The sequence below is a fragment of the Cebus imitator genome, unplaced genomic scaffold, assembly GCF_001604975.1.
Source record: "Cebus imitator isolate Cc_AM_T3 unplaced genomic scaffold, Cebus_imitator-1.0 Scaffold15, whole genome shotgun sequence".
Taxonomy (NCBI): Eukaryota; Metazoa; Chordata; class Mammalia; order Primates; family Cebidae; genus Cebus; species Cebus imitator.
The window spans coordinates 3,316,645-3,325,494 of NW_016107330.1; the positions used below are offsets into that span (position 1 = coordinate 3,316,645).

The 8,850-nt window shown below is 50.2% G+C and overlaps 1 protein-coding gene and 1 non-coding gene across 2 annotated transcripts in view; one reads left to right on the forward strand and one right to left on the reverse strand.

Annotated features, from left to right (window-relative positions):
* Positions 1-8,850, forward strand: part of TNFRSF8 (TNF receptor superfamily member 8) — a 77,887-nt gene that overhangs the window by 11,981 nt on the left and 57,056 nt on the right. The window lies entirely within an intron of this gene.
* On the reverse strand, positions 2,881-2,984 carry LOC119468038. The gene has a single exon (XR_005196668.1). It is a non-coding gene; the product is annotated as a U6 spliceosomal RNA (small nuclear RNA).

Sequence of the window (8,850 nt, forward strand, 5' to 3'; positions counted from 1 at the left end):
AAAAAAAAAAAAAAAAAAAAAAAAACCACTATCTGGGAAATGACAGTGAAGAGCTTCTGTGCTCATCTCATCTCTTTTTCTGACTCTCTCGTCTGCCTCTCTCTTGCATTTTTAAGTTCCCTTAAACTGCACTGGGCCCAGCTGGATAATCCAGAAGAATCTCAAAGTCAGTGGGTTCACAACCTCAATGCCATCTACTGCCCTGATTCCCCTTTGCCATGTAAGGTGACATATACGAGCACATATATGAATATATGTTGGAAATAGATGCTAGATGTCACAAAGAAAAATTAGTACTGGGACAAAGGATCTTTCAGCAATGCAGTTTTTACTCCTGGACTGCAGGAAGGGTACCCTTGCTAGCCATCATGCCACAAGAGTACAAAGGAAAACAGACAAATTTATTCCTTACGCATTTGGGGTCGTCCTTACTGCTGTGTCTGATCTCCGTTGGCTGGAGACAGACCTCACAATCTAAACTGAAACCCGATTGGCTGACAACTTAACACTTTTTAAAACAAGTAAAGGCAATGGAGAGCTGGGACATGCCTGTGAGCATGTCACAGCCACGTCCAGCACAGATATCTTGATTAAAGTACAAGGACATAGAATGTACTACGTGCCTATAAGCATGGCATGTCTAACAGCTACACAGGATAGGGCTTAACAAAGTTATTAGCACACTTATTCTTTAACAAGAAAGGAAACTTTAAAAAAAATTTTCTACTTCCCACAATATATCACCCTAGGTCCTGGGGATTAGGAAGTGGTCATCTTTAGTGGGTGCAATTCTGCTGACCACAGATCCCTTCTCACGTTCTCCTTCCATCCCACATGACAGTAGGCACCTAGTGAGAATGATATGATTCTTGCTAACTGGCAGAGCAGGAGCGTCACCATCTTGGACAAGCGTCCTATATTAAGTTCTCCTTGATTAGAAACCGCCTAAATCCAGCCCCAAAACATCAGCCCAATGGCTAATATCAGCATGACCATAAACCACAATGACATCTCCAACCAGAAATATTCCAACCCTAAGATAAACACCCCCATCCAACCAGAGACATTCCAACCCCACAGTAAAACTCTGCTCCACACAGAAACATTCCTAGCCTGCGATAAACTCCCCCTCCCAGAACATTTAAATACCTTGGTCTGTAAGAGAAAATGCTGCTGACCGAAATCAGCCCGAAGCCCCTCTCAGCTTTATTCTCCAGAATAAACCTATCTTTGACTGTTAAGCCACTTTTCATGTTTTCTTCTTTCTTCAACTCTTACACAAACATCGTCTCCCCGTGCTCGCCTGTCCCTGAGGTTCCTTTCAGCCAGGGACTCCAGGCTCCATCCTCTGTGGCTGTTTCTGTGTCCACTATCTTTGGGTTTTATCTCCACCCTTCAGGCCAGGCAGCCTGGATCCCTGCACGCCCTTCCTCAGCTGTGCAGGAACTGGGGGAAGCTCAGCTCGGCACCTGCTTGCAGGTGGGACAACCACAAGAGGTGCTGACCGTGGCCAGGGAAGGACGGTGTGTACCAGTGGGTGTGTTTAAAGAGGGGGAGGAAGATGCCTTTAGTTTCAGGTAGTCTTTTGGTCTGGAGGTCAAGTGAGCACTCAGTGTGGAGAGAGAGGTTCAGAGTCCCACAGAATTGGGAGGTGGCCGAGTCCGGTGTGTGGTGGGATAGTCTAGCAGTTGCTTAGGAGTGGGAGTGTGGCAGCAGACGCACAGTCCTCTAAAATGTCCATGCATTCTATTTTGTTAATTTGTGACAGGGTCTCACTCTGTCACCCAGGCTGGACTACAGTGGCCCAACCACGGCTCAAGTGATTCTCCCCTCTCAGCCTCCCGAGTAGCTGCGACTACAGATGCATGCCACAAAGAGCTGGGATTATAAGCACGAACCACTGTGCGCAGCCAAATGTCCACACATTCTAATCCTTGGAAACTGTGACTATGGATCTTGAGACAGGGAGATTATCCTGGAATTATTAGGACAGGCCCAATCTAATCACACGAGACTTTAAAAGCAGAGAACCTGGCCGGGTACGGTGGCTCACACCTGTAATCCCAGCACTTTGGGAGGCTGAGGTGGGCAGATCACCTGAGGTCGGGAGTTCAAGACCAGCCTGACCAGCATGGAGAAATGCCATCTCTACTGAAAATACAAAATAACCCAGGCATGGTGGCACATGCCTGCAATCCCAGCTACTGGGGAGGCTGAGGCAGGAGAATCCCTTGAACCTGGGAGGTGGAGGTTGTAGTGGGCTGAGATCGCACCATTGAACTCCAGCCTGGGCAACAAGAGTAAAACTCTGCCTAAAAAAAAAAAAAAAAAGCAAAGAACCCTTCCTTCCTGGCTGCGTTAGAGAGAGATGTTAGAGGCGAAGAGAGAGATGTGATTCAAGAAGGACTCAGCCCACCATTGCCGGCTTTGCAGGCGGAGTAAGGGGGCATGAGCCAAAGGACATCACAGTCCCTAGAAGCAGGGAACACCCCTTAGTTGGCTGTCGGCAAAGAAACGGCCTCAGTCCTAAAACCGCAAGGAACTGAATTCTGCCAACACCCTTATTGAGCGAGGAAACCGAGAGTCCCCTAGGGCTTCCGGTAGGCACACAGCTTGTGACCTGGATGCGGGTGATCAGAGAGGGCTCCCTAGAGGAATCATCACTCGCGATTGAGATCCCGAGGATGAACGGGGGTGCACTGGAATCAGGGACTGAGGTGGGCAGGGGAACAGCACTCACAGGCTGCCACAGGGAGTGGGGTGCTTGTGGGTTTACCGTGGCAAAAAGAGGCTGGTGGGAGAGAGCACCCTGGGCTTCACAGGCAGGCGAGGAGGGCAGGGCCTCTTGGGTCCTGTTAAGACTTTGGGTTTGTTTTTTTTTAAAATATGGACCGTTTCACAAGTTTTCGTATCATCCTTATTTAGGGGCCATGCTAATTTCTGTATTGTTCCAGTTTTAGTATATGTGCTATCGAAGCAAACACAAGGCTTTGGGCTTTATTCACAGCTGGGTTGGAAGCCACCTGAGAGTCTTCAACAGGTTGGAGGGGAAGACAGCCAATGGTGTTTTAAAAAGATTGGTCTGGTGTCTGCACTGTGAGCTGGGTGGGGGGTGGGGTGGATGAGAGGAGACCCTCAGGTGGCCACTGTCAAGTCCAGATGGTGGGAAGGTGAGGAAGAGATGGTAGATTTGGGGGTAAAACTGCAGGTTACATAGACAGAACTAGTGATAGGTTGGGGACCAGGGAGAAGCAAGCGTTTCAAAAAGCAGTCAGTCTCAGCCAGGCATGGTGGCTCACACCTGTCATCCCAGCACTTTGGGAGGCTGAGGTGGGTGGCTCATTTGAGGTCAGGAGTTTGAGACCAGCCTGGCCAACATGGTATAACCCTGCCTCTGCTAAAAATACAAAAAATAGCCAGGTGTGGTGGCAGGTGCCTGTAATTTCAGCTACTTGGGAGGCTGAGGCAGGAGAATTGCTTCAACCTGGGAGGTTGAGGTTGCAGTGAGCCAAGATCGCGCCACTGCATGCCAGCCTGGGTGACAGAGCGAGTATTCTGTCTTAAAAAAAAAGCAGTCAGTCTCAAGGAGAGTGGGAGCAGGGGTCTCAGACCCGTGGACTGCAGCGCCCCCCACCCCAGGCAGCAGAAGCTGGCAGATCAGAGCATGTGCCAAATCCTGGCTCTAACACTGCCCAGCTGTGTGACTTCGGGCCGATTTCTCAATGTCCTTGTGTCTCAGTCTCCCCACCTGTAAAATGTGTTGGCAGTTGTTGGCTATTAGAATTACTTTTGCTATGGAAAGCCGTTCTAGCATTTGCACTTTTTTCTGCTCAGCTTCTGTTAGGCCAGTGCATCTCAGACTCCTTGGGGCTCTTGTTAAAATGCAGATTCCAGTTTAGGCAGGTCTCGGGTTCTGCATTTTGAGAAAGTTCCCAGGTGGTGCCCATATGGCTAGCCCAGGGCCTCACCTTGAGTAATAGGTGTCAGGGTGCATAGTGGTGGAGATCCCCGGGATACAGGGAGGGGAGAGGTGCTTACCTCACTGGCTCTGCCCAGCTCTGGCCCCTTTGGGGATTTTGCATTTGATCGGACACCCCAAGCCTCCCACAACTTCTAGACCCATCTCCCGCAGGTATGGTCTGGCTGAGACCAGGTGGGGCTTTTTGAAAGTGAGCTTAACAGGGTTTGTAGGGAAAACCAAGCCAACCTGAAAATAGGCCTAGAAATGGTAAGGTTTTAGGCCACACTCTCTTCATCTTGATGCTGCTAAGGTGGGGCCCCCAGCTGCACAGCTCATTACCTTGTGGACACCTCGTTTTGCCTTGAACCTGCGGGGAACTCCATCCAAAAGCCCCCCCTTCTCAGTTGTTGGGCTTCCCCCTCCCACTCTTCACTTCCTGACCCCTCCTTCCTTCCCGGGCAGGGGCCAGAGCACATCCCAGGTCCCTCTCCCTCTTCCCCAGGGAAGCAGGAGCTGATGAGCCAGGCAGGGTGGCCCTGGAAATTCACAGGGCCAGACTTCTCTGGGCGGCTGCAGATATCTGGGGCGCTGCCTCCTTCTCCACCAGGAGCTGGGACTGTGAAGAGCCTGTGTGAGGGGAAGGGGTAGGGGAAGGGGGTGCCCCTTCCTTGCTCAGCCCTACATGGAAAATGGGGTCCCAAGTCCTCTGCTCCTCCGTCTTTCATGGGGCTCTGAGAGGCACAGGTTGGACATCCCAGCTGAGATCCCATGGCCCCTCCGCACAGCGAGAAGACTGCCCTCTCATGGTAAGCTATAGATTTACAGAGAATTATTGTTGAAAAGAAGCTGCCACCTCCCAGCATTTGGTGTCCTTGAGACGCTATTTACATATGTGGCTTTGTATGTCTGCATTCTCACGCTCTTTATGTATACACATATGATTACCACGACTTTTTTATTTTTTTTTTTGAGGTTTTCACTCTGTTGCTTAGGCCGGAGTGCAATGGCACGATCTCAACTCACTGCAATCTCTGCCTCCTGGGTTCAAGGGATTCTCCTGCCTCAGCCTCCCGAGTAGCCAGGATTACAGGCATGCACCATCACGCCTGGCTAATTTTTGTATTTTCAGTAGAGAGGGGTTTTTGCTATGTTGGCCAGGCTGGTCTCGAACTCCTGACCTCAGGTGATACGCCGGCCTCAGCCTTCCAAAGTGCTGGGATTACAGGTCTGAGCTGCCGCACCCAACCAAGATGATCCCAGTTTTGCTGGTAACGTCCAGAGCATTGTAATCAGGAGTCAGTGGAACACACGGCTTCTTCTCTCCATCAGGCCGAGTCAGGGTGCTGGCCTCAGCCACGCGCGTGTCCTAGAGCTTCTTCATGCCTGTTGGATCTGGTGCTTGTTGGCTTTAACGTCCACAGTGAACACAAGTGTGTTGTCTTCTGTCTTCCTCGTGGCAGACTCGGTGGTCAGTGGGGACTTGATGATAGAAGAGTGATCAGGCTTGTTTCTCCTGGGGGCACTATTTTGAGGATATTTGGGCATTTAAAATTTATTTTTATTATTTTTATTTATTTATTTTTTTTGAGACAGAGCTTCGCCCTCGTTGCCCAGGTTGGAGTGTAATGGCATGATCTCGGCTCACTGCAGCCTCTGCCTCCCGGGTTCAAGCGATTCTCATGCCTCAGCCTCCCGAGTAGCTGGGATTACAGGCGCCCGCCACCACACCCAGCTATTTTCTGTATTTTTAATAGAGGCAGGGTTTCACCATGTTGGCCAGGCTGGTCTCGAATTCCTGGCCTCAAGTAATCCGCTTGCTTCGGCCTCCCAAAGTGCTGGGATTACAGACATGAGCCACCACGCCCGGCCCTGGGCTTTTTTATTTTAAAGATGGGTAGCCTGTGGCCCAGAGATGGGGGAGAGGTGGGGACATGAAACTCAAATCTCCTCTCTGCATTTAGTTGCTGTGTGACCTTGGGCAGGTGGCTACATCTCTCTGGGCTGCAGTTTCCTCATCTGTAACATGGGTTAGTGATCTGGCCCCAAAGAGCTGGGGGTGTGTAAAGGAGGGGCTGTGTGAAAGCAGGTACCCAAGGCTAGACTTGGGGGAGTAATGTGCAATGCCATGGGCTCCCCGTTCTCTGCACTCCCTCCTCCCCCATTGAGCCAGGTGTGGTGGCAGGAGGGAAACGAAGCCAGAGTGCTCCCCACTGTGCCCCAGCAGAGTGAGCAGGGCCTGGGGCCATGGTCCCTGTAGACTCCGTAGCTGTCAGTGAGGTGAGCAGGCAGGTCAGGAGGGGAGACCCAGGACAAGGACCCAGAATGTCCCCACACTCAGCAGGCCTAGCACGTGAGCCCTCACACCTCTAGCCAGCTCCAGGCGCAGGCTGCTGATGCTGTGGGTTAGGAGCATCTCAGGGGTCCTGGCAGTTTCTTGCCATCTGGAGAGGCTCCCAGGAGCCCCCTAGGTGACTTGAGAGAGGACACCCTCCTCCGTACTGGAGGGAGGAAGGTGTCCCCAAGGCCCTGGGCTCTGGATTAAATGAAAAGGGGACAATCCAAACACCATGTGACTATTGGACAAATATCAAGTTCATTTATTATTTCAAATTAATATGGCAACATGTTTCAGACGAGCAAAAAAAAAAAATGATATAACCGAACACCCCATTTATCCACCTTCCAGCCACGCTGCTGCTCTCTGCTGCTTCCTGAACATGCCAGGGCTTCACTGTTCCCTTGAGTGGAGACAAGAGTCAAGCAGCCCCTTAGGCTGGCCAGGCCTCTCTCCTGGGGGCAAGTGGCTTCTGCTTCCCTTCCCCAAATCAAGAAAGCCCCACATTGCACCAGGGGCCACATCCTTTTTGCCAGGCACCATCTTGGATGCTGAAGACATGGAAATGTGACAAGGCTCCCTGCCTGACTCCTGCCTCACTTACTGCCTCCCTTCCTCTCCCCTTCCCCCACCCTAGAAGTTTCACATCCTGGATCACCCTAGAAAAGTGCTCCCCGCCATTCGATGTGGAAAGACAAAACTCCTTCCCTGGGATCTCAACAGAGAATTTCCTCTCTTGAACCCTTTCTTACAATGGGGCTTCACTTTCAAAGAACCCTTGAAACACGTGGAGGGGCTTGTTAAGAACATCTTCCTGAGGCTGGGCGAGGTGGCTCACACCTGTAACCCCAGCACTGTGGGAGGCTGAGGCAGGAGGATTGATTGAACTCAAGAGTTTGAGACCAGCCTGAGCAACATAGCAAGACTCAGTCTCTACAAAAAAATAAAACCTTAGCTGGGTGTGGGGGTGCACGCCTCTGGCCCCAGCTACTTGGGAGGCTGAGGAGAGAGGACTATTTCAGCCTGTGGAGGTTGAGGCTGCAGTGAGCTATGATTGCACCATTGCACTCCAGCGTGGGCAACAGAGTGAGACCCTGTCTCAAAAAAAAAAAAAAAAAATCCCGCAAAACAAAAACCACACCTTCCTGAAAAGAGTGACTTTCTCTAACCCCTGCTTTATGCACAAGAATGAAACTTGAATATGAAAGATTAAACAATCTCATTTAGAAGTTAATGTAGGAGAATATCTAAGTGACATTGGGTGGGCAAATATTTCTTTTTTCTTTTTTTAAGACGGAGTCTCACTCTGTCGCCAGGCTGGAATGCAGTGGTACCATCTCAGCTCACTACAACCTCCGCCTCCCAGGTTCAAACGATTCTCCTGCCTCAGCCTCCTGAGTAGCTGGGATTACAGGCCTGAGCCACCACGCCCGGCTAATTTTGTATTTTTAGTAGAGATGGGGTTTCACCATCTTGGCCAGGACGGTCTCAATCTCTTGACCTTGTGACCCACCTTCCTCGGCCTCCCAAAGTGCTGGGATCACAGGTGTGAGCCACTGCTTCCGGCCTGGGTGGGCAAATATTTCTTAAACAGGACCAAAAAGGAGCATTCACCATAAAAAAAGATTGGTACGTGTACTTTATTAAAGCTAAGAATGTCCATTCATCAAAAACCTCCATCAAGACAGTGAAAAGGCAAGCCAGAAGATGCAAGAAGATACTTGCAGTACATATATCAACAAAAGCCGGGTATCTAGGATCTGTAAAGAACTTGTACACATCAATAAGAAAAGCCAGACAACCCAATTAAAAAAAAAAAGGCCGTCAGACCTGAACAGGCATCTTACAGAAAGAATGCCTAAATGGTTAATAAACATGGGACAAGGTGCCCAACAACATTACTTATCAGAGAAATGCAAATAAAAGCCACAATGAGGTATCACTACAGACCCACCAAGATGGCTAAAGTTTTAAAAACTGACATCAGCAAGTGCTGACAAGGATGTGGAGCAACTAGAATCCTCAGACACTGCAGGGAAGTGCCTACTGGTATGACTGCTATAGAAGCCTGGAGGGAGAATCGATCAGAACTGAGCATGCCTTATGCCCCAGCAATTCCACTCCTCAGTATATAGCCAACAGAAGCATGTACACTTGGGCACTAAAACATATGTACAAGAATGTTCCTAGCAGCACTATCATAATAACCAAAAAAGTGAAATATCTATTGAGAGCAGGCCTGGAGTGGTAGCTCAGGCCTGTAATCCCAGCACTTTTGGAGGCTGAGGCGGGTGGATTATTTCAGGTCAGGAGTTCGAGACCAGCCTGACCAACATGGTAAAACTCTGTCTCTCCTAAAAATACAAAAACTAGCCAGGCATGGTGGCACACACCTGTAGTCCCAGTTACTTGGGAGGCTGAGGCACGAGAAACGTGTAAGCCCAGGAGGCAGAGGTTGCAGTAAGCTGAGATCGTGCCACTGCACTCCAGTCTGGGCAACAGGGAAAGACTCTGTCTCAAACTCCGGCCTGGGGGACAGAGCAAGACAAAGAGA